At 34.6% G+C, this 27,373-nt stretch overlaps 1 long non-coding RNA gene across 1 annotated transcript; it reads right to left on the bottom strand.

Moving 5' to 3' along the window:
* Positions 1 to 18,124: 18,124 nt before the first annotated feature.
* Positions 18,125 to 20,923, bottom strand: LOC149556317 (uncharacterized). The gene is made up of 2 exons (XR_016352345.1): positions 20,205 to 20,923; positions 18,125 to 18,382 (listed from the first exon to the last, which is right to left on the bottom strand). It is a non-coding gene; the product is annotated as an uncharacterized LOC149556317 (long non-coding RNA).
* Positions 20,924 to 27,373: the final 6,450 nt, after the last annotated feature.

Genomic DNA, 27,373 nt, shown 5'->3' with positions numbered 1-27,373 from the left:
AAGATTAATTATTATTTTTTATGATTAATTATTACGATTTGATTATTACTTATGCTTGAGTAGATTCAAACCCCCAAGTCCTTCCAAATAAGAGGTTCACTATTTACCATTGTGTTGTATGATCTTGCCTATTTATTGTGCATCTTCTTTATGTTGTATTTTTTCTTCCATTTTTCATATCTTAATTTTCAACATTTGGGGAGGATCCACAATATTTGAGGCATTTAGGCTTCCCTTCCATGTTCACCCATTTTTAATTTTTCTTTGTCTTAATGTGTTATTCATTGGATTCAAGCTATGGGTGGCCACATGATGGTCTTTTCTCTCCTTAGAATGTCTCACACTCTACTCTATGTAGCATGGTCCATTCTAAGGGTGCTTCTTATCTAATTATCTTTCTATCTAACTGTATATTGGGAAATGATGATCAATGATATGTCACCACTTACCACATACACATTAAAAAGGGGATCCTAAAATTTGACTCACTTTCGACTAAATATTATTAGCACAAACTAAAGTAAATGTGTTTCCAAGTTTTACTCTTCCCCTTTTAAGCCAGAAGTCTTTAGTATGAAAGTTAGTGTGTGTCCAAGATTGATGTCTAAGTATCTTTTCGGTCACTTACTTCTCAGTTTTTTTGAGTGCTCTACTTTCTTTGTTTTCTAGTTCCCCCTTGCATTACCTTTACCCACCATCTAAGAAGGATTCCTATTTTTCTAGTGTGCACGGGGTCTAGGTGATCTAGGCATGGTTGGGATGTGTTCTGGCATCCTCTCAATGAGAAGTAAGTTACTCTGCATTTCATTTTTGCTACGTTTCCCTAACATTCCATGGCCCATGGATTCTAATATTTCAATATGTTTTTCCCCTTGAGTGAACTATATTGAGTGCATATCTAAAGAGTAAAGTTGTGACAATGATTAACAAGGTAAGAAGATGATTATATCATGCTAGAAAATGCCTACAAAGTTGTGGATCAAAGCTAGAATGAATCCCATCCAAATTTGTGGAGATAAGATCAAGTGAGCTACGAGGGAACATGAATATATGGGTTGTTTGATGCGTACTCATGGAAGTGAAGTTGTTTTGTTTTGCTTCTTGTTGTTTAAACTAGAGCCAAACCTTGGTCCCAAGGATCAAATGGTGTGAACATGATGTTGAATGAACCATTTAAGGGCTTATACTCAATAAGACATGCTCAAGATCTAACTTCGAGGCCATCAAATTAAGGTGAAAGAATGAAGAGTTGTTAGATGTGCTCTAGTCTGGGGAATGTTGCTAAGAAAGGGGTTTTTCATCCTAAGGCAATGAAAAAGGCCACTTCTTTGGAGGCTTTGAAAATAGAAATTCAAGTAACTCTAAAATGTGAATATCCTTCAGAGATGCTCGAAAGATACTTCCAAAAAATTTAGTGATGGAAATGTGAACCCAATATAAAAGAGATGTAGTGTTAAAAACTTTAGGCACAAAGTGAAAAAATGAAGTGTGCAAGCTAGTAGAAGGATTACTCCTCATTCTACAATCTTGGATAGAAGAAAAATGGGTTTGCAGAAAAGCTAAGTTTCTTTCTCTCACTCCTGCATACATTAACATTATCAAGTATGTCAACTAGATCTGGGTCAGCTTCTCCTATGCCTTCAAGGGGTAGGGTTGCCTCTTATGCCGACATGGCCGCATTTGAGGTAGGTCTTCATGGCATTGCTCGAGCTGCTCATTTCAAGCCTTCTCATCCTCATGAAGTTTCCCCTATAAGTGTATCAAACCCTATAAGGGTACTTTTAGACTTAGATACAATTGATGATATTTATAGTATGGTAAAAGAGCTCTCTACCTTTGTTGCTATTTTTCACTTTCTGTGCTTTTTGCCCTCTCTTGCTAATCTTCATGCTTGGATCTCCAAGCATTGCGAGCCAATTTTAGATTGTGATGTCCACATCTTTTTGATGGCTAAAGGATTTTTCATCTAGTAAAGTTTAAAATTCTTAAAGATAGGAAGACTATTTTGTGTGATAATAGTTTTTCATGGCATGAAAGATTTTCACTTATGGCCAAGGCATGGCATATGGATTTTGATCCACTTATAGAATCTTTTAACAAGGTTCCTATTTGGGTCCGAATTCTAAATCTCCCAATGCATCTTTTTTCTAGATTCTGTTTATGAAGGTATTGGGGATGCCATCGGTGATTTTTTATATGTGGACTCAGACACTTCAGATATTCTCCATTTGACGTGTGCTCAAATTCTTTTAGAGATGGCTTCCCTAAGAAGGTTTGTTTGGAATCCTCGAGAGGCTCTTGAGCCCAAATATTGGATTATGAAGGTATCCATTTTCGTTGTAGAAAATGTCATATGACAGGTCACATTGTTGCTCATTGTGATGCTACGAAGACTAAATCAAGGCGACCACCTTCCTAATGCTTAGGCGCCTCAGGCGCCTCTTTTGAACACTATACAATGGTTAAGTCCATGGATGCACCTCTAGATCCAGTGGATGATTCCTCTGCTAATGATCATTCGGTGCTAGAGATAGCAGAGGATGTTTGGACTCATGGTTAGGTCCGTATTCCTTCTCCTACCCTTGCCCCTGTATTGGATGTTCCTTTTGGTCCTATTAGGGCCAGGACCCTGTACCCTCTCTTGCCCCTGCCCCTGTATTGGACATTCCTCCTAGTCTTATGGGGGGCCAACTAGCTATGAGCTCTTCTAGGGAGATCGTTGTTGCTTCTAATTCCCCTAGGCTCCATTGTTCAGTTTCTTCTGGGGATTGGATTCTTGAGGCAGCTAAGGTGGATGAGGGTTGGACTGCAGTAAAAAGAAAGAAATCTAAGCCATCTGGTCCTCCTTTATAAATGAACCTCTGATTGTGCAAGGGAGGCTCTAAATCAAAGGGAAAATTGTGAGCTCCATTGTAATATTTGGATCTCAGTTTGGTTTTTTTCCCTTCTAGCTAGATCTTTGGTTTTTGCTAGTGCTAGGCTTTTCTGTCACCTTGGTTACCCTTTGTTTGGGTTGTGACCAGTTTCACTTTTGTTTGTTGTATTTTTTTGTTTCTATACTTATTGAAAATCTTTAGACTTGTACAGGGTTTTAGGAACCCTTCAAAACATATTTTACTTAATCAAAAACATTATCAAGTATGTCTACATTCTAAATTCTAAAGCAAAGTAAGACACTTCCCGAAAAGCTAAAGCATTTATTTTGTTAAGTGATTCTTAGTCATATCACTTTACCTTAAGTAAAGTAACAGAGATTTCAGGAATTTAATATTCTACACAGAAATGAACAGAAAGTTTAAATAATTGATACTCATGGATGAACTTAATTTTGTTCGTGTGGCACCAACGCTCTAATTCCTATACCTATTTCATCAAAAAAAATTATTGGAATTCTTTAGGATAATTGAGAGGGGGGTGAACCAATTATCCATGGTCCAAATGTACAATTAAAACTTTTGACAATTTAGTGAACCCACATCCATAAAACATTTTCATCATGCATGCATTCACTAGATTATGCAATCACTCAAACTTATAGGTTATTGTCAAATCAATATGCAAAAACATAAACATGAAACATAACAGATTCAATAACACATTTGACACAATGATTAACATGGAAACCCAATTTGGGAAAAACCACCAGCAACATGCTACTAATTCTCACTCTTCTAAAGTGATGCCCTGTGAAAGGCCAACCTTGTTAAAGGTTACAATACACATTGTTAAATGTGACCTAATTAAAGGATTTTAATCACCCTATTAGGAGTGAACCTCATTAGAAGATTTTAGATCATTCACTTGGAATGTCACCTAGTTAAAGGATTTACAAATGACTGTTAGGTCAACCTTAATCCAAAAGATTTACCCTAGACTAATAAAATGATTAGAGAGTACTAGTAAGGCTTAATCTGATAACAACTTACAACTTCATTTGTAGATTACAAATCTTTATTTTAGTCCTCCATTTTTCTTGGCTTTCACACTATTCAACTCTGATAGCTTGTTCACCCTTCAAGAATCCATACCCTTAAGCCTTCTTGTTTTTTTTGCCAATGCAATCTCCTCTCTTACGTCACTGAATGATGTGAATACCCTCGACTCCTTGTCTTCCTTAGGTTCTCACACATCAACTCTTGCTTCTGACCAACCATCTCTATAAATAGAGAATTATGATTTTTTTGTTCATCCTCCATAGTCCATTATAGGTTTAGGTTAGATTAGATAGGATTCAAAGAATCTAGCCCTCATTTCATTTCATTCCCTTCTCGAAACTTCTCCTTCAATCCTCTTTGAATTCACCTCAAAATAGTTTATCTTGAATTTTGTGCCATCAGCTCATCAATCTTATCTTCCACACAGTTCACACAATCCAAGAAATCAAACTTGTCAGCTCAAATTCATCAAATTCTTGATCTTTCTCATAATGCTAACATTCGACATTAACTGGCTTTTGATGCTTGACACATACTACATTGTTCGACATCCAATATCAAAACACTTAGTACAAACTAAAGTTTATTGGTGCTCAGCATCAACTAAACTTAACTTGGCTTACACTGTGCCTACACTGACTTTCTTGGCTCCAACTGATTTTCTTCTCAGCTTGCACTAACTTTTCTCGACACCTACTATCCACTCAGTCAAACTTGGTAGAAAAACTTCATTTAACTTGTTCTTCTAAACATACTTTGTGTAACCAACCTTTGTAACCTTAAGTAGATTATCAATGCACTATAATATCATTGTCTTAACTGATTCTTGTACTCCTTTCATATCATAACTCAACCTTTCCTCTAGGTGCTATTGTTACCTCATTTATTCAAATCCTCTTTGTCAATCAAACAAATTATAGTACTTAAATCATATAAGAAATTGTCTTACTAGCAAGTAGTAGGTTTGACATTGGTGGCAAAACAATGAATGAAACAAATTTATCGTACTTGTATCAATCTATTTTCAACATTTCCTATAATTGGTTTCTTCAAGTATATTTAAATGAATATTTATCAAGAACTGTATCATGTGCAATCATAGAAAATGACAATCAGAGCTGCTAGTTACAATAATTTAATTGGCTTGGAGAGTGAGTTAAAAGAGCTTACAAACACATCTTTCAAATTCTACGATTTGGGTGATCTTCATAGAAGAATCAATTCTCAACCTATTCACCCAATCACTCAAAATCTTAAAGAAAGAAGACTAGTTGAAGCAACTAGTTTTTCAATGGAAATTCATGCACCTAAGCTAGTGAAGGAATGCATAAAGAGATACAACACAGAAACAAAGTAGATTTTGTTTCCCAATCAATCTATTCTCATCTCAATCAACAATGCACTAATGTAGGTTGCATTTGGTATTCCTATGAAGGAGCAATATTGTGATGTTGATTTTGGATCTTCCATGTCTATGTTCAATGAGAAAATGACCGTTAGATAGGAAGATATGTAGAGGACATGGTTCTTGACTGGGTGCTCAAAGAAAACCAAAATGTCAAACACCCTCTTTGGCACGAATCTAAAAAGAGAGATTGTGGATATCCTTGCACTCCTCCTTATATTCAAAGAAAAGGAGAATATTTTAAAGTTCATTGAGCACCATTACTTCCTAGTGCAAGCAATACATGTTGACGATATGTAGATTGACTGGGCACAGAGCATCTGTGATGAGCTAGCCTCGTGGTTGAATTTAGCCAAAGGATTCAAGTAGTTCTATGAATCCTCATATATTATCTATGCATTAGAAACTCACAACTTATGGCCTGACCTCCCTAGCATCCTGAACTATGATGAGTGCATGAAAATATATGAATTTTACCCACATTTGTAGCTGTAGAGAAGTTATGATGAGTATGTGGGGTTTAATGATGCCTTCACAATGAGGCTATGCCAAGAATTGCAAGGATGCCCTCAAAGGAGATTTTCACCAAAGGAAATTTCATCCATAAGCCAATTTGGATGCTCATTTATCCAATTTCCAAGCTTCTCCTATTTACAAATAGGAGCTTACAATGACTTTCCTAAGAGGTTGTCGAGGTATTTAGAAGACAAGGTGTTTTTACTTGAACAGTGTCTATAGAACCTTGAAGTGAATATGTTGTGTTCTAATGTGAAGAAGATTGTTGGGAATCCCTTTCCTATTGTGGTTGGTCAAAATTCATGTGCTTCTAGATCAGATGCACATAATTTGGTAAAGAGCTTTGAAAAAGCCATTAAATTGTTATACTATGAGCTTTGATGAAAAAATTTAAAGGGATTCAAGAGAGTATGGTGAAGGGAGGTCTCTCTTTAGTTACTCATGAGGAAGAGCAAGAATGGAGGGGGAAATGGAGATTTATATTTGGAAGAGAGGAGGTGTTTTGGAAGTAGAGATATCGAGTTCAATGGTTAACTAAGTTGGATGGTAACACTACATTCTTCCATAGGATGCCTTCGACACACCAAAAGAAAAATACCAATACTAAGCTCTTTGATGTTAATAATGTGGAACTCACTAATTAGGAAGATATTAAGACTTGGGCCACATAGTACTTCCACAAAATTTATAAACCTCCCCTAATTGAAAAGAAACCTAACACTGAAGAAGCTTTTCTTAGTGTTATCAATACAATGATTGGTGAAGAAATGAATGAGGACTTGAATAGAAAGGTTTTAGATGAAGAAGTTAAGGAGGATGTAATTTATATGGGAGACTATAAAGAACTAGGACTAGATGGTTTTCCCCATTCCATCATTTAGGAATTCTGGAAAATCATCAAATATGATTTGGTGTACACAGTTGATAACTTTATAAGGATAGGTAGAATCCTCAAAGAACTAAATCAAATTTATATTTTTCTTGTCGTAAAAATATATTAACCTACCTAGGAGGAATTTAGGCCAATTAGTCTATTTAATTCTATTTATAAGATCCTATCAAAGGTGGTGTTCAACTACATAAAACCTTTCCTTGGCAAATCTATCAATCCTAATCATAATGATTTTCCAGATTCTTGATGAGGTGATAACTACCCATGAGGTTTTTAATTCCATGGAGAAAAGTATAAATCTAGGTATGGTGTTGAAGTTAGATATTTTGAAATCTTATGATAAATTTAGAAGGGAGTTTCTACTAAAAAATCAAGGAAAAACTTGGATTTGGAGAGAGGATAATTATGTTAATTAAGGCTATTATCAACTAAGTCAAATTTTTGGTCTTGTCCAATGGATCACTAAGGAAGTTCTTTAATTCTATTAGATTTATTCACTAGTTTTATCCCTTATTTCCATACTTATTTATTATGGTGGAAGAGGTCTTGGGTAGGAACATCCTTACTATGGCTATTCACGAGAAGTTTCTAGGAGTCAAACTAGCTACTTCTTTGTCACTAGAGACTCTACAACAATTTGTTGGTCACACTTTTTTGTAAGGGATATCTTCTATAAGGGAAGAAAAATATTTGAAGAATATTTTAAATTAGTATTTGGAGGTTTCTAGTCAGCACATAAAATATCAAAAGACCAAGTTGTATTTCTTTAACATGAATATTAACCTTCAACAATGCCATAACTAGGGAACTCAACTATCAATGGGCTTCCCTTCTTGACACAAACCTTGGTCTCCCCATTACTATGAAAGAAGTCACTCCTGAACTTTGGAATGTTGTGGTGGAAAGAATGCAAAGGAAACTTGTGGGCCAAAAAGGTAAGGTTCTTAGCAATGGTAGGAAACTCCAACTCATTGATGCATCTCTACAAGAAATTCCAATGTATTTTTTTTCCATGTTCAATATTTTAGGCCCCTTCAAGGATATCTTGGGAAAAATACAAATAAACTTCTTATGGTCAAGCGATGAGGAAAAATTGAAGATGAGCCTGGTTAGTTGGAACCAAGTTTGCAAGCCAAAGCACAAGGAGGGTTGAACCTTAGAAAAATGGTAGACCTAAATAAGGCCCTTATAACTAATATTGGATGGAGATTATCTAAAAACTCAACTGGATGATGTAGAATTATTAGGGCTAAATATCTATAGGGAAGGATATTTAACCAATGTTTGTACATTGTTGACCTCCCAACTAGATCAAGAATCTGGTTAGATATTGTTAAAGGAAAAAAGTACTAAAATATTATAAACTTTTTGTGGCATAATACATTTCTATGCTACAATTTTCTAATTAATACATTACCTCTTTGTGTAGTCCACTTTTCTCAACTCCTTAATCTCAACCTTTTATTAAAAAATATAGTAGTTAGGAAGATTTAAAGTAGTATAAGTCTTGTTGTTGTTTCACCTAAAAGTGTTGAGAGGTACCATCTTTAGTTTCTAATTTAAGATCTACTTCTAAAATTGTTAGAAAAAAAATAAAATCTTAAAACCCTTTTTTGGTGGCTTATATATGTGCACTTACCTAATAGTAAAAAATGAGCTTTCCAAAGTCAAATTTTGAATAAATAGTAAAAGAAATCTCTCTCCATATAGAAATGCTTATATTCATCCTTAATCAATATTATTAAATTTAATTTTCATACTATTCTTCTCTTTGTATCTATTTTCATAGACATTAAAAATTTGGCACGTTAGAAAAAAATCATGATTCTGAATAACCAAGAAAATGTGTGAGGCTCTCATTAGATTCTATATCTTCTATTAAAAAAATAGTAATTAATTTATCTAAAAAATCAACTCTATAATTTATTATTAATTAAAATGGGAAGGGGTTGGACCCATAACAATTAAAGTAACATTAAGTCTTAAACATACAACCCAAAGGATCAAAGTAGTGACCCTACGAAAAGTCAATCATAACTAGAACTAGCAACTACACCTGCATAAAAACAAAAACTTTAAATTGAACCATGCTGGGTAAAACCAAATACCCGAGTCATCTAAAAGATTTTTCAAACAAACTAAGTTTCCACTAGCATATAGCATGAAAAAAAAAATTTCTAACCTATAAGACCATAGTATACCAAACCAACAACCACATTTAAACACTGCACCACACGAACCAGTAAGTGCCACCAAGCAATAAAACCCATAGCATTGGGAACTAGAACCCAAAATCAACATGAGTTAGAAAAGAAAAAACCAACTCCTTTATTTTATACCTTGAACTCAATAAAACCATAGGAGATCACTTATTATCATTCCTCCTTTCTTAGAGTCTCCTCCTTCCATTTTCTATTTGTCTCTCTCTCCTCTAGCTATGCCTTCAAACTCCATATTTCCCCTTCCATCTTGGTCAGGGATTGAATTATCTGGGAGGCTAGATTATTAATTTTCTCTCCTAGTTGGGCATGCACATTCTTGATAGACACCAAGGCCTTTAGCATTACATTCCTCTCTTCCTCATGCGGTACTTTGTCCTTGATATCCTCCACTTGTTCCTTTATCTTCTCCAAGCTATTGATCTTGTCTCCCATCTCTTGATCCACTTCCCACGTGACTTCATCCCTTTGACTAGTCATCCAATCGAAAAAAATTCACTTAGCTTCAGTAATTGCCTCTAGCCTATTAATCTTTTTGTATGTTATATGCATTTGAAAATGAAGCCACCTATCCACCACTTTAAATTCATTATAACAAGAGCTCATCTCCATAGAGTGGAGGGTTAGAGTGTCCAAATAAATTGAGGCATCATCTTTTTTATGAACCACACTAGGAGAGGGCTCTCTAGACACCTAGGGATCATCTAAGTAGCTTGAATACACCATGGGGGAGGGGAGGTACATTGTAGAACCCAAGGAAAGAGGAGTAAAAAAGTAGGACATGGTGTCTAGGGTCCAATCAGTCTTAGTGGCTAGGGATCCTTACTTTGAATCCTCCAAACCCTCCATGGTATCATCTTTTTTATTGGAAGGTCATTCTTTTTTTCTTGGCTTTATGGGGAGGAAGAGTCTTAACAACAAAACTTAAAGAATTTTTGGATGTAAAAAGAGTGCAATATTGTCCCATTTTGGGGGAAATGACCTTGAAAATATTATTATTAAGCTCATGGGAGGACTGAAGGGTCATATTCAATTGGAAATCATAAAGTCTAAGTAAAAGCCCTTGATGTTTTGGCAGGGACTTTACATTTTTCAACAAACACGGAAAGAGATGAGTAATCCGAAAAGAAAAAGAAAATAGATCATTCCTATGAAAATGATTCAACATAGGGAAACTATGGGAGTAGATCCTTTTGACCTTCCTTCTGATGCAGAGTCACACCTTGGAAAACTCAGGAGGAATCAGACACTCAACTGAGTTGCATCAAGGGGCATCTACAACCTTCAGGATCACACACTAAAATCCAACATCACAATGTATTAATTGAGTTTCTTCATACACATTAAAAATTCATATACTATCTAAATCCATTCTATATACTTTTCCATCCACTTAATCCATTAAACAAAAGTTTTAAAACAAATTGCCCAGAAAATACATTCTTTATGCCTCCTGGATAGACCTGCACTCAGACATGAATAACTTTCGAACCAAAAAATATTTACTCAATCCAACCGTTGAGATTTGGAATAACTAAGTTTAAAACAACATATAAAAATTTGAGAGAATTCTAACGGTTTAAACTTGAGATATTGACCACGCATCAGAGTACATTTTTTATGCAAAATATTGCTTCTTCTTGCTGTCTCTAGATAGACCTGCACTCAGACATGAATAACTTTTGAACCAGATCAAAAATCTTCGATCGCGCTGGTGAAGATGGGCGTAATTAGGCCTATAACAACATATCCAAAGCTCATCAAAATCCAACGGTGCATTTGGGAGATATTACAAACGCACTGAGACTGATTTCTGCAAACATACCGAATTCAACCATAAAATAAAAACTTGTCTTCTTCCTCTCTCTTCCTCTCTAAAAACTGACTCCCTAAATAAGGAATATGAAACGTCCCTATCCAAGAATAGGAGACTGTTTCAAAAATTATGAATATTCTTGCTGCCAACTATCTGTCCTTTTTTAGGATATGATTAGATTCTTAAATCATTGCACACTATTAACTCCACTAAAACAAACACACATGGTCCTAAGTGGCTATATTTGGAGAGTTTATCATTTCACTCCTCCATTTATGCCACCACGTCATAGGACATTATTTGAAAACATAAAACTCTAAACTCACACACACAAACATTTCAAAATTTAGATTTTAAAATCAAAACTTTCTGATATTTGCTTTGTACCCTGCATTTTAGTCATATTGCAAGTTGTCTTTCTGTCGCCACCAAACTTCCTATCGCAGACGTGCTCCTGCACCACCTTCACAAGTGAAAATTTGCATGAGAACCTTCACTAGGGCCTTCTAAACCCCTTCCATTGCCTCTTTGTTAAACACATGATGCAATTTTGGGATATTTTTTACCCGACTTCCTAAACCTCACCATAGCATCTTTGAAAGAGATTTTGATGTTTCTCATAATCTTGACCCCATCCATACTCAACCAAGGTATGGTAGAGATGGACTCTAGGGTGATGACAAAAAAAACACAACCCAACATAATCTTTCAACCATCCCATGACTCCATAATTTTTTAAGAAAGCTCTAGATTATAACCTTTCATGTCTATGATATAATTTTTTATATTGTCCTACTCAAGGATCTCTCAGAGCTCCTTGTTATTTTCGTACTCTCTCTATTCATCAGGCTCTATCTAATAAGGGTCTCCTCCTATCCTTTTATTCTGATTGAAATAGTAAAAACACATTACTTCAAAAACTAACATGCCCACAAATGGAAAGATGACCAAACCCAAACTTTTCTTGGTAGTCACATTAAACTATAAAACTGAAATAGAAATCCAACTCATAAAAATGCTTCACAAAATGGACCCCATAAAAAGTAATAATGCAAAGTTTATTAACGCTTAATTTATGTGCTATCATGAAAGATCACTTCATACACCTCCACCAGGATGGATAGAGAGTCATCCCAAATTTTGAACCCCTTAGTATATTTCCACATGCTCGTCAACCTATTTGCAGCATGATTTCCCTCTTGATAGGTGTGTTAAAATGACACCTCCTCTAAGTTTCTTAACACGTGTTTTATTTTTGCAATGACATCTCTATCATTCCAACCTATCTTTGCCACATCTTTTTAAATATTTATGTTTTTTGAAGCATCCCCTTTTATGATTACCTTTTTCACATTTTTCCTAGTCAGCACAAAGACCCCATCGTAAAGGGCTAGGAGTTTAGCCACATAAGTAGTCTAGACCCCAAACTTGACCAAGTAAGATGTCAACAAATCCTTTTTTGAGCTTCTCAAAATGTCACCCCCACCTACCTACTATTTAATATTCTTTCTAATAATTGATATCGGATTACTAGTACTAAAAGCTCTCAAGTTATCCAACATGCCCCATTGACTACCAACCTCCCTATCATAGGAATATGATGTGGAACCATGTTTAGTAGCACAAAGGATCTTCATATTCTCCTTCACATTTTGGACATGCCCCATACTTACCAATTTAGCATTTTTACTTCTTTCCCTTAAGATCATGTTGTTGCAACCCTTCCATAGGCACTAACTATCATCTAAAAGGCACTGTCTCCATAGCTCAATGATAATGGGTGAGGAGAAGGGGATCTCCAAGAATTGAAGACCTCTTTAGGTTCATTATTCCAACACCAATGTACTTTGAATAGGCTATGATATGGCTAACTTCCCAAGAAAAAGGTAGGAGAAGACGATGTGAACTATTGACTCAACATCATTTTCACATAGAACACTCCTATTAATAATTTGATTTCCTATTTTTTGGATATTATCAAGAGTGAAAATCTTGTTATGACATACAATCAAATTAAAGAACTTAACTTTAGGAATGGCTTTGTTATCCCAAAACTAGTTTTAATAGTATAAGCTCTCAATTTGGAAATCTTTGATATGACTTCATCTATTTGGTCTAGTCTATACAATCTTAATGTATTCATATGAATTAAAATTTTAAAAGAAACTAGTTTCAAGTCAGCTTTAAACTAGTTGATGTCAACCTCCTAGTTCACCATGTAGTCCTTCCTTTCCTAATAGTCCCTAGCCTTGAACCCTAGTCTATTGATAAGGACATCCTTTAGAGATAGAAACATAGAGCAATAGTCAAAAGTAGGCATATCTGACCTAGTATCCCCATTACACACCTACCAAGAAGAACCTTGAGTGAGGAGGGGGATAGTCTTCTTTAGATTATTCCAAAAAATTGACCCTTATACAAGGGGGTTCTTCAACAAGATGATCTCATTCCCATTTTTGAGATACTTTCCTCATAAAATATTGGCCTAGTCCAAATCTAACTTCATCACATTCCATCCAATCTTCAATATGAAGGCACTAAGTTCATAAGGTGGGAGTCCCTTACATTCAGGCATCCTTGATCCTTAGGAGAGAAGATCATTTTCCATTTGACAAATGAGAGCCTCTTCTTTTCTTCTAGTCCAATCCATAGGAAATTTATTTCGACAGTATCCAAATTTTTGGTCCAAAAAATTGGTATATAAAATAGGGATGTAACATATTGAGTAGAGCTTTAAAGATTCATCATTAGCATTTGGAGTTTGCTAGCTTTACTAAGAAGAGCTTCCTTCTGAGCTATAAGTTTTAACTAAATTATTTTGAGAAAACTAGCCCAAACATTATTTTCCACTATAGCAAAAGTCAACAGCATTACAAGATAAATAAGGAGAAGGGCGACAATCTGGCAACTAGTAATCAAATAAATTTTGTTTTGGGAACTCTAGGGGGCATTAAAAAGTATAGAGAACTTTAAAACAAATTCAATTTCTAACCCAAAGCTATGATATAGTTCACTAGATTGTACCAACTATTGTAGCTTCTCCACCTGTCAGGTTGTCATCCACAAACTGTTGGTGTGAAACAATCTCTACTACAGAAGAGGGGTTAAAGCCTTTGATAGTACGAGAATATACCATTCTACTAACATCTTGGCCAATAATATCAGCTAAATTGATAAAGAGATAGGAAGATAAAAGATCTTCTTGTCTTAGACCACCAGAGATACTAAAGAAACCCTTTGGGGAGCCATTGACTAGCACAAAAAACTTAGGCATTTTTAAAGCATTCCTCTATCAGCTGAAGGATTCTTCCTTTAAATCCAACTTTCTTAAGGACCTCCATAAGAAAGTCTCGTGAGACCATGTCAATTAATTTGGAAATGTCAAGCTTAAGTATCATACTTTATTTTTCCCCTTTATCCATAAAGTGAATCACTTCTTAAACAGTAGCAATAACATCTTTTATTTGCTTCCTAGGGACAAAACCTTTCTGTTGAGGGTGGATCAAGTGATCTAGAAAGGGTTTGATGCAAGAAACCAATAATTTAGAAAAAAATCTTATATAAGGTATTACAAAGGCTGATAGATCTAAAATCCTCCAATTTTTTTGCCCCGGTCACCTTAGAAATTAGAGAAATAAAGGTATTATTGATCTCTTTAAGAATAGCCCCTGAAATAGAAAAATCTATGTCTGCCCAAAAAACATATTTTCCCATGATATCCTAGTAATTTATGAGGAACAATGAAAGAAAAGCATCTAGCCATGACGACTTATAAGGGCTTAGGGCAGAGGTGGAAACTCTAACCTCCTCTAGGTAAAAGCGCAAACCTGTGTCACCCTTTTGTAAACAAAAATGCTAACAAAAGTATAATTGTACACATTGAATGACATAAAATTCGTATTATTATTTTGAATTTGAAAATGAAGTAAACTAATGAAATGTGTAGAAATAGATGAAGTTTAAGATTATAATTTATAATTATTATTTGGAATAAGAATTGATATATTTTCCTAATTTTTATAGATAATTTTTTAGCTGCTGAAAAATGCTGAAAAATAGGGTCTAGTTCCCACCACAAAACTATATGGAAATAAACTTATTCCCTTTTATCTTTTACTATGTTATAGATAGCATATATAGGTAGAATAATCAAAAATAAAAAATGGCTTTAGACCTTTATTTTCTCTTTTATAATGATTCAAATTTCAACTCAGCTGGAATCGTTAGTTTTCATCTCCCACCACATTTTTCAAAATAAATCTATTCTAATTAGGAGAAAAATTATATATTCTAGAAGAGGTTTCTCTCCTCTAGAATTCCATATAATTTTTAATATTTTTTTATATGATTTAATAATTTTTTCTTTCTAAAAATTGATATTTTTTCGAGTGTTATAATATACTATAACTTATTACAACACTATAAACTCTGTATGAGAACAGTCTTGATTTCGAGCTCTACAAAATGGTGTTTATATGTTATTAAAAAAATATCATAAAAAATAGTAAGAGTTATTGAAACGCCACTTTTCTAAAATAATTTTATTTCTTTAGTAATTGGATACAAACTAGTATAAAACATGCATTTAATTGACATTTCCAATTGGAAAAGTTTATGACCATATACAACTTAGCTAGAACGAGTTTATCTAGATCATATGTTTGAACAAAATTGATTTTTAGATAGAAATATTCAAATTCAGTTGTTTTGTTAAGTCAACTTGAAAGGTGATGTAGCTTTGTATTTTTACCCCTCTATAGTACCAAATTTCTTTAACTTCAGAAGCTATTCTAACGGGATACAAGTGGGAGCACATTGGAGTAGATTGATCATTCTAGCTTTTGAAGGATGATTGAGGGGGTTGGTTAAGAAGGTCCCAAAAGTGAGGGACCACCTTGTGTTCCACTTCCACTTTCTAATTAATATTGCCTTGCTCTATGGCTAGATCTCTAATCGAGTTCCTTTTCCTATGCTTTAGCACCGATTGATGGAAGAATCTAGAATTTTTGTCTCCTCCATTGATCCATTAGATCTTGAACCTTTTTTCCCAAAAGGTCTCTTCCTTTAGAATGATATTGTGGAGATCAGACAAAAGACACTTTTCATGCTTATCCCTTTCCTGGTCCCATCCCATGGATTACATCTCCTTTTGTAAAGAGTGTAGTTTTTCCTTTATTCTATCATTTTGTTCAAAAATATTTCCAAAAGAAAACATAGTCCAATGTTTAAGATGTTCCTTCAAAACTTTTAGTTTACCCACAAACAAAAACATATCAGTATCAATAAGTTTACAATTCCACCATTTTAAAAAATGAGTGGGGAAATTTGGGTTAAGAGTCCACATATTTTCAAATAGAAAAGGATACTTATCTTGTTTAACCAAAGGATACCATTTGAAAAAATATACAATGATAATCATAAAAAAACCTAACAATACCAAAAATTGAGAAATCATGAATGATGTTCCAATTTAAGAATAGAAGGCATAAGTCTAACCTAACATGGATCAAGTTGTTTCTAGAGTGCATGTTGGACCAAGTGAAACTCCCACCATGTACGTCCAAATCCTAGAGCTTCCCCTCCGAAATAAATTATGTAGATATAGTATAATGTAAGAAAAATCAATCATAACGCCTTTTTTAAGAATTGAAAAGAGGGGTTTTGAAATTCCCAATCACCATCCAATATTCAAACATATTGTCCTTATTGTCCAAAAGGATTTTCTCCCAATAGATCTTCCTTTCTCCCACCATATTTTTTGCATACACATTAGTTAGATTTCACACAAGATCTATATTATTATAAGACAACACCATGTATTGGACCTACTTTCCCTTGTAGAAAATAGAGCCAGTCAAGAGGCAAGACTTCCAAATAATGACCAACCCACCTAAATCTCCATTAGATTTAATGGAAAAAATTAGAGATAAAAGGTAGATATACTTGCTAATAGTAGACAAAAAGGAAACATGTATTTTTGTTTCTTGTAATAGAACAATATCCAGGTTCAAATCTTTAATAGGTACTTAACAAGCATCTACTTTTGTAGACTGTCAAGGCCTCTCATATTCTAGGAGACCATAATTATTGAGATTTATTGGATCACAAGTGCTCAAGAGTGCTTTGGATCTCACCACTAATGTCCTCTGCAAACTTATTTGTCAAAAATCTACTTGAATGCCTCCCAGTCTTCTAGTACATTCCCACATCAATATAATTATGGCTCTTTAAAAGGTAAATAGGGAGTGGGAGGGAGAATACTAAGGGGGAAGGGGAGAAGGGGAAAGGGGAGTCAAGGGGGCGATTAACAACAAGGGGAGAAAGTGGGAGAAATGGGGGGAGGGTGAGAAACCAATAGAGGGAGGGGGTAGGGTGTAAAAGGGAAAGGGTCACCATGGGGATAGAACTAACTTCTGAGGGGAGGGTGAAGGGAAGACAATAAGAGAAGAAGTGTGACCTAGGAAGGGAGGGAGGCACAAGGACCTAAGAGGGAGGGACAAAGAAGAGAGACTTCTCTAGGCCAATACCTCAGGACATGGGCATGGGCCCAAAAGTAGAGAGTGAAAATATCTGCAACCATCTTAGGAGAAGGCTTTTCAAGAGAATCCTTAGGGAAAGCATTTGAAAGTTGGATAGTCATAGAGAAGAGTTGGTAGAGGCATGGAGTTCTCATACTCTAGAGGTTGAGAAATAGAGAGATAAAGAGGGTCTGGTTACAAGTCACAACATCAACACCTAGAAAATCCCCAAATGAGTTGGATATGCCTTTAAAGACCTCTTTGTCCCATAATTTGAGGGGAATCCTAGGAATTTGTACCTAGGTGGAAACAACACCAAAAAGATGAGTGATCGAGTCAAACCCCAAGTGTCATTTATAAAGTTACAAAAGAATCTTGCTTCAAAACCATGGGTCACATACCAAGATACATAGGAAGTATTTCTTGAGGGAAAAAGAGATACAAAAGCATCCTTTGGGCAGTGCCAAAAATATTACCAAACCTTTCAAACCCTAATTAGCGAAATCCCATTTCCTGAGAAAAAATAGAATATGATCTTTGTGTGTACATAAAGTATCACACTTCTATAAACCATTATTCTTGAGAGAACCCATGGAAGAGGAAGTCTCAAGAGCCGACTTATAGCTCTCTATCTATGATGTGAAAAGTCTATGAGATGGTGATCCCCAAATGAACCAAACTATGCAACCCTTGCAAGGTGCACCATAGAACAAGAGATTCAAAGAGTAGAGGCAAGAGTGCTAATATCAAAGAATCTAGAATAAAATGCAATGCAAATGTAAGCTATTCTAAATGAATAGTAAGCTAACAAAGAGAACTAAGATAAAGTATAAAGGAAAATAAACTAAAAAGTATTCCATAATGTAAGTAGAATGAGTGTTAAGCTAAAATGCAAAAATGCGAGAATGCTCTGAGTCTCCAAAAGTACCAAGAAAACTTGCACCATAACAATGGCATGATAGACTAAGATCTTTAGAATGAGGAGAGAGCCCTCCTTCCAAACCTAAGGCCATAGTATGAGGACTTCCATTCTTTGATCCATGCACTTCAATCTCTTTGGTTCCTTTAGCCAACTCCCACTCTAAAGTTGCAGAGCACATTTAAAAAAAAATTCAACTCAATATGTTATGATGAAACTTAGTGCACCAAATATTATGTATAATAGAAAATTCACAGGTATGTGTTGCAACCTTATTGATAGTAACATATATCATTGAAAAATTTATTTTATTTCAATAGTATTGATTGTGTACCAAAAAAAGATGAATTTATAGATCAACCTATGGTTTGAAATTTCTCAAAATTATTTTGTACTTAATTGTATTATGTACAACCATGTATAGAGAGTGCTCCCATTGAAGATGTTTTGAGATTGAAAAATATATATTATAAATGATTTAATTATATTATATAAACTATGATACCTAAAAAATACTAGCACTTCCTTCTATGTGTTTCACAAAATAAAATGTCCTTTTCTACTAAAAATTATTTTCTACATAATTAGCTAACCCCAACATTCCTTAACCCACTTTTAGCTCTCATAAGCTACTTCACGAAAAGAAAATACTTTAATATCTCTATCACTAGTATTTTTCCTCCATAATGTGACTCAATTTACTATTTAATTTTTTTTAAATTTGTTTCCTTTGTTATTATTTTTGGTTTATCAATTTCATTCCCTATTGAGACTTAAAGACTAAAATAGGGGCTTGAGTTAGCCCTATAAAACATCACTAATTAGGAAGATATTAAGACTTGGGCCACATAGTACTTCTACAGAATTTATAATCCTCCCCTAATTCAAAAGAAACCTAACACTGAAGAAGCTTTTCTTAGTGTTATCAATACAGTGATTGGTGAAGAAATGAATGAGGACTTGAATAGAAAGGTTTTAGATGAAGAAGTTAAGGAGGATGTAATTTCTATGGGAGATTATAAAGAACTAGGACTAGATGGTTTTCCCCATTCCATCATTTAGGAATTCTGGAAAATCATCAAATATGATTTGGTGTACACGGTTGATAACTTTATAAGGATAGGTAGAATCCTCAAAGAACTAAATCAAATTTATATTTTTCTTGTCCCAAAAATAGATTAACCTACCTAGGAGGAATTTAGGCCAATTAGTCTATTTAATTCTATTTATAAGATCCTATCAAAGGTGGTGTTCAACTACATAAAACCTTTCCTTGGCAAATCTATCAATCCTAATCATAATGATTTTCCAGATTCTTGATGAGGTGATAACCACCCATGAGGTTTTTAATTCCATGGAGAAAAGTATAAATCTAGGTATGGTGTTGAAGTTAGATATTTTGAAATCTTATGATAAATTTAGAAGGGAGTTTCTACTAAAAAAGCAAGGAAAAACTTGGATTTGGAGAGAGGATAATTATGTTAATTAAGGCTATTATCAACTCAGTCAAATTTTTGGTCTTGTCCAATGGATCACTAAGGAAGTTCTTTAATTCTATTAGATTTATTCCCTAGTTTTATCCCTTATTTCCATACTTATTTATTATGGTGGAAGAGGTCTTGGGTAGGAACATCCTTACTATGGCTATTCACGAGAAGATTCTAGGAGTCAAACTAGCTACTTCTTTGTCACTAGAGACTCTACAACAATTTGTTGGTCACACTTTTTTGTAAGGGATATCTTCTATAAGGGAAGAAAAATATTTGAAGAAGATTTTAAATTAATATTTGGAGGTTTCTAGTCAGCACAAAAAATATCAAAAGACCAAGTTGTATTTCTTTAACATGAATTTACAAAAGATATCGTACCCACGAATATAGATCAAAATTAACTCTAGACAAAGCAATGCCCTATAAAACATCATACAAGAGCAAGATATATTGCTAGACTAGATTTATAAATAAATTTAAGAATATTCATGTACCTGGAAAACTCTGTTGCAGTAGACACGCTTCATGATAAAATAGAATATCTCCCATTAACCTAAGATTTAAATTCCGCAAGGCACAAATAATTATTCAAAATCAAACCAACCGATCCGTCCCTCGAGAGAGCGATGTACATGAAATTTAATTTTTACAAACAATCATCTTGAAATTTGTCTTCATCAATCAACGTTGATGGTTTTTTAAGAGTTCAAAAAATTGCTAACTCGAGACAAGTAGGTATCATTTACGGAAAGGACGGCGGGCATACATTTTATCAATAAAAATTGAAAGTGGGAAAAGATTCAGTTCCAATAACGTGGAAGGTCTTCAATCGAAAGCTTCAGTTCCAATCGAAAGCTTTCCAATAACGTGGAAGGTCTTCAATTTCATCAATCTCTGCCTCGGAGTGACTGAGCAAGTACCGCTGTGCTCTGAGGAATGTGATTCCATTTAAGAACTATCTTCTTGTACGCCATAAAGGAACGACACAAGATTGCACCACTAACAAGCAAATGAAGCGCCTCGTTCATTTTTTCTGAAAGTTCTTAATGGGAGTCCGCATTCATTTCTTTGAGCTGCTTAAGGAATTTAGCGAGATCTAGCATCAGTTTGAGAAGGTCCAAGCAATCTCTATTGTTTGTAGAAATCTTGTCGAATCTTTCAAGAACATTAGCTATTTAGAAATTTTGAAATTTAGAAAGTAGACACGCTTCTAACAGTGTCACCAATTTAGAAATTTCCGGCAGCCAATTTAGAAATTTCCATTAACACCAATTTAGAAATTTCCGGCAGTCAATTTAGAAATTTCCATCAACACCAATTTAGAAATTTCCGGCAGCCAATTTAGAAATTTCCATCAACACCAATTTAGAAATTTCCGGCAGCCAATTTAGAAATTTCCATTAACACCAATTTAGAAATTTCCGGCAGCCAATTTAGAAATTTCCATTAATAATGTGACCGTTGCATCACAACTCAATGCCATTATAAAAATCTTAGTTTTTGTACAGAACAGTTCTCCGCATTCAAACATACTTTTCGCAAGCAATTCTTTTCAGTAATTGTTGTTTTTTTTTTCTAACTTTCATGGCGAGAAACAACGGAAGGAAGAGGCTTAATGAGCTCGAAGATGAGATAATTAGTGTAGCCTTTAGAGTAATGTTTATGGTTTTTTGCTTTGTAGAAATGTTTGATCAGCAGCTCTTTCCAGATAGAGTCGATCACAAGCTCGGTGCTTTACTGCTTTGGTGTCTTGCTACAGTCGTCATGATTACGACTTGGCTTTGGATAGGAGAACCAGACGATGAGGAAGATGATTATGAGGAAGAAAAAGTAGTAAGAAAGAAAGAAAATGAGGTTCAAAAAATGGTGAGAAAAAATGGAAATGAGGGAAAAGAAGCGATAAATGAAGTTAGAAAGGTAGTGGGAAAAAATGGAAATGAGGAAAAGAAAATAATAAATGTGACTAAAAAAGTAGTGAGAAGAAATGAAAATGAGGGGAAAGAAGCAATGAGCATAGAAGAAGGTTTGGTAAAAGAACTAACAAAGAAATTAAATTCAAAAAATTTGAATCTTCCAGAAGGGGATACTCTACACAGTTGGAAATCTACTGCTCACCGGAAGGTTACTTTTGCACTAGACCATTCTGTAGAAGAGGCGAACTCCAAGAAAATGTCAAGCAGTAGGCGTGATGTTCCTAAATCAATAAAGGAGTTAGATCCACCATGTTTGCATCTTCAAGAGTCGGGTTCTCAACCTCCTTGGGAACCTAATTCTCAACCAAAGGTTACGCCCCAGCTGGAACGTTCGGTAGGAGAGGTGAACACCTACAAGAAAATGCCCACCATTCCACATAGTGTCCATCAACCAGCATCTTCTCCTAGATTTCGTACAATAGAGGTAAATTATTAATGTGCAGTGAATTTGATTTTTTAATAAACTTAAAATCTGGTTTCTATTGGATTTTTTAGTTATTAGTTTATATTTTAATGTTATATATATGAATTTAAATTTTAACAAATTTAAAATTTAGTTTCTATTGGATTTTTAATTATTAGTTTTTATTTATATATTTATTTTATGTTCAGTGCAAAGTAGAAGTGCCTCTAAGAAGATCTACAAGAATTCGTAATAAACTTATGTTGGGGGAGGTAAATTTATTTTCTTATTAGTTTTTTCTCATTTGAAATCTATATTTTATTGGGTTTTTCAGTCATGATTTTTATATTAATGGAATATTCTTTATTGTCTTTAGTGTAAAATAGAAGTAGCCCCCAAAAAACAAGGAAATAAAGCTAGGCCAAAAGAGGTAAATTTCTCTGTTTTAATACATTTAAATTTTTTCCCTCAATTTTCAAACTACTTTTATTCGAATTTTCAGTCATTAGTTTTTATATTTATTGGTTATATTCCTTGTTGTATTTAGTGTAAAGCAGAAGTAGCTAAGCGAAGATCAAGGAGAATTAGCAAAGACATGACCCAACCATGAACATATGTAAGGTCCCTCCTCACATGTACTTTTTAAATATGAATTTCCTTGTTACAATTGTTGTAGGCGATTAGAATGGTTATGAAATAATGTTTTATGGTTTAGATGTCCTAATAAGAATTGAGATCCTAATACATTCATGTTTTAAATAAGTAAGTCATTCAAGAATAAACTACATTATCTCGACTATTTAAATATTAAAATTTTTCTAACAATAATACAAGGTGTTTCACTTAATGATGATGTTATCGATTTTGTTACCTCAGTGATTTGGATTCTATGCATTTAGATAGTTCAATACTCACTATTGGTGATGTTATGGTGTTTAGCTACATGCATGCCTAACAATGATTATTCTTGTATTTAATCTACTAATGATTAAATGTGAGTAGAAATGAATTAAATAGTTAAATAATTGAAGCATTATGTTCTAAGTTCACCCCGACCCTTTGTAGCCTTGGTTGTTATTTTATCATTTTGATACTCACGACTCGAGATGTTGAAACATTACCTGATGCTTAGAACATACTATATTATTTCATGTTGTGTGATGTTATTTTCAGATATTTGATGTCTGTCATTTAATGCTTATGTATATGTATGTTGATGAATTAAGTAAAATGTAGGATTAACACATTGATTTTGGAATCTTTAAGATTAAGGATATAAGTAGGATGTAAGAAACCCTGATTGATGTATGTTTCAATTTATGTGAATTTCTGATACGTATATATGTACATGAGATTTTCGGGACTACTGATGTGTGCAATGAGTGTGCAGATATTTTAGCCGAGAAAATCGATGGAGGAACATAACTGATCTCTATGTGTTAATTTTGGAAACCTTGTTGTTCTTAATTAAAGTATTCTAATTGTGAGATGTATGTATGTATGTATCCTTATGTGATCAGTAAAGGTTAATGTTCATAAACTGTGTTCTTATAGTGTCACTTGACACTCGTGAATTGTTTGTGCCCTTTAGCGTGCTAGTTAGGGTTAGTTGTGTAACCTATGGACCTAAGTCGGATTAAGTTAGTATCTTTTGCTAATTTGGTTCTTAATCAAATTTAGTGATCCTTAATTCAGATTAGTGCTTAATCTACTTTTTTAGCGTTGTTAGTTGGTCCTAATTATTTCCTTGCTTTTGTCTGGTTGGAAACCTATTCCTAAGGCTTTAAAACATGAAATAATTATGCCCAAGGGGTATGGGCATGGGTTGGGGGTCTTTTCCAACCCCTAAGCCCCTTTTGTTGACTTTGGAGATCACTCAAAAAGTCTCATTTTACCTTTGTGCGAAAATTGCAAGTGGCTATCTTGAGTTACCTCACCTCACCTCCACTTAGTGTTTAACCATGGTGTGGGTTGAGTTAGGAGCTTCTAGATTTGTAGGTGGGTGGGTGTAGTTATTGATCCTTTTGGGTGGTTGAGTTGGAGGCTTATTTGGAGGCCTTTCTTGGACTAGTGGAGGATGGTTACCCAATCTCTACATTTAGAGAGGAGTTCTTGAAAATTGAAAGGAAGGAAGGGGAAACTCTACTCAAACTTGTTCATTGCCATTACCTTTTTGCGAAGATAGGAATTATCATCTCCCTTGTTCAGATTTCATTCTTGTTTCATGCTTATGCTACCTTGTTGTTGTTTGAATGTTTGTATGTTTGTGGGTATGTTGGGAAGATTTGAAAACCATGTTATTTGGGATGATTTCTTTTCATGTTTATGTTGAAATTTTGAGATTTTCTTGCATGAGTGTTTTGGTATTACTCACCCTTGGATAGGGCAGAAGTGACCAATTTTGGGAAAGGTCTGTTTAGTCGGACTCCAACCAGTGTAGAGTCTCTTCTCAGGATGAGAAGAGGGAGAAAGGGTAGGGTGTTATGGGCCCCTACCTGTCAGCACAAACCTTGTATGATTATGGTATGTTAAAATTGAAGAACGGAAGTTCTTGGTAAATAGTCCCAATTGGGCATTTGTTTGGTGTTGTGCTTGACTTCTCCTGGTTGGAAGAATCCACCTTTCCCTAGTGTTGATTCATTGTGAATCATATTGTGAAAACCTTGTATGAATACGCATGTTTGAATTGTTCTTGGTCATGCTTTTGGTCACTTGATCAGCTTCTGTTCCCTCCATGGTTCTAGAAATGAGTTGCAGAAAACATTATAAATCCCTTGAACAGGGTCATGAAGAAAATTTGATTTAATTGTTGAAATTTTGGATTGAGATCCTATTGTAAATTGTATTTTGAACCTTGTTGTAATAGGCAACGAAGCCGGGTTTTCTTCCTGATTCTTTCCCGGCTGAGCCTTTGAATCAGGTTTGCCAATAAAATGGTGTTTGAGTAAATATGCTTGCATTGAGTCTTATAGCTTTGTTTTTTGTTTTGCATATGTAATTTAAAAATCAGATGTGATGGTGTTACCTTACTGCACATTTTTATGGTTGGTAATCACATTCGTATAAATTTGATTTATTAGATAACATGTTGATATATACTTAGCTATGCAATTTTAAGTTTAAAATATGTTAAGAAAATTTGCATTTGAGTTGTGCTTAATTTTTATAATTATACATGTGCGTGAGGAAGTTAAGTGAATTGAGTGAATACTTGTTTCTTACATTTAATCGTATTATCACTTTTAAATATTAAAACAAAATTTGTTGGTGTTCTGGGCATGACATTTTGGTATCAGAGCCTGAGTTCGTAACACTTGGGCAATAATGGGTTCATATAAAGTATGGAAGTTTAAAACTGCATGGACTAAACCTCCTCTTAAATTTACGTATTTGATTCGAAGGAGAAATAATCCTATCTTATTGTATTAACAAGACGTTTAAACTCTAGGTTATAATCAATTTAAAAAAAAAAAAAAAAAACCTCCTTGGCTAATTAAGTACTTTGGATAATTTGATGCTTAAAAAAAAAAAGAATGAGGGGGGAAGCTTGAGAATATTGTTCATTTTTAGAGTAAATTAGTTCTGTTTTTTGTATGGGAAGGGAAAAAAAAAGAAAAAAGAAGAAGAATTCCCTTGTTACAACAGAGCATATTCTAAAAGATTCTCTAAAATATCTTTAGACATCATTTTTTGTTTTTTAAAATGCTAATTATGAGAATATAAAATGAAATTCAGCAAAAGGGATATGATCCTATCCTATCCTTTCAAAAAGATTCAAAACACCTAATTTTCTTTTCAACTTAACTTGTCTTGCCAAAAGTGGGCGCAGACATATGAGACTAAGGACCTTAGTCAATGTCACCCCACTCTATCGAATCAGAAGGAAAGACATGACTTGTTTAAAGTCAAATTAAACTATTTATATCTTTATTATGTTAACTAAAGGTTCCTTCTCCCAATCACCTCAAACGAAGTTATGAGGGTGTTGTCAGCAAGTCAGACCATCAAATCGACCTCCTATCATCCCAGACTCCATCATGTCATAGTAAGATGTGGGTAGAAGAGTAGATCTAGGCACCATGTGGAATGGGGAAGCAAGTCTTCCTTGTTAAATGTAAACATAAATGTTGGAATTGACCATCTTTCAAGCACACAACCTTTTGAAACTTTTTCACCACTCACGCCTAGGAAAGGATGGCAAGCATGTGCAGCAAGGATGAATCCTCAAAAGGTTTTGTTTAAAAGAAAATAAAATCAATGCAATTAAATTTTCATCCATTTTCTGCAACAAATGAAGTTTTGTTTTGGAGGTCAGTACGTGGCGTGGAGGGGGCGACATGATGGAAACTGGTGACTTTTACCCCATGCGGATTTGGCCTGACGCGGATCTAGTCTGACGTGCTAATTATATTAATGCAATATCACCTCCATTCACTGCACTCCATCTCTGATTTTTTTTTTCCATTTCTCCTCTGTCAGCATGAGATGACTTTGGGACGTGGTTACAGTACTTGGACAGAGCGCCCATCCAAGTAAACAATGGAGGCGCTTATTTTCAAACTTAATTCATTACCTTTGCCATGCGATTTTGGGCATTTATTACCTCTGCCCTACGTACTTGGACGTTAACCATGGAAACTTCCCCCTACAATTTTGATTGGTGAATGAAGCTCCTGTTTGACTGAGTTTCCAGCAAGTCACCTCCACCATATGAAGAATCAGTGCCTTGATTTGTTTTTGGACAGCGTGCAAGGGTATAAGACAGACGCTTTTAAAGCGCTAAGAAAAGTATAGGCAGTAGTTTGTTGAGTGGTGGTCGTCCTTTCACCAACACCCATACCTTCCTCAACCCCTTGATTTGTTTTAGTACAGCACACAGGGTACATAAGAACTGTCCAAGATTTTTTTAAAAGATCAGATTCAACGCAACATATGTAACTTATAGGCTGACAGAACAAGTTATTTGTCACATTTTATGATTATATGTTTATAAGCGGCATATTGACAGATGTCCATCAAAGATAGACCCAAACAGGGTGGGAGGATGAAGGTAATGGGTCTGTTTGATTGCATTCTTCCGGCCCCCTACTCTACAATGTCCTGATTTGTGGGGGAGGTAGGCGAGGAACTATCATTCCTTCTGCGATTCTATAAAGGTAGGCAGTGGGGGCCCTATCTTCTAAACCGTCGATAGTGATGCACAGTTTGGAACTACCATTGTAAAGATTTCCAGAATACAGAATTTTCAGTTTCGGTGATTATATATCCATCTTCCAGTCTTTCTTTG

Source organism: Cupressus sempervirens, chromosome 5 (assembly GCF_028749045.1).
Source record: "Cupressus sempervirens isolate cs-2001-9-10 chromosome 5, ASM2874904v1, whole genome shotgun sequence".
NCBI classification, from domain to species: domain Eukaryota; kingdom Viridiplantae; phylum Streptophyta; class Pinopsida; order Cupressales; family Cupressaceae; genus Cupressus; species Cupressus sempervirens.
Note: the sequence above shows the minus strand (reverse complement) of the source record. Positions and strands in the feature narration are given on the sequence as shown.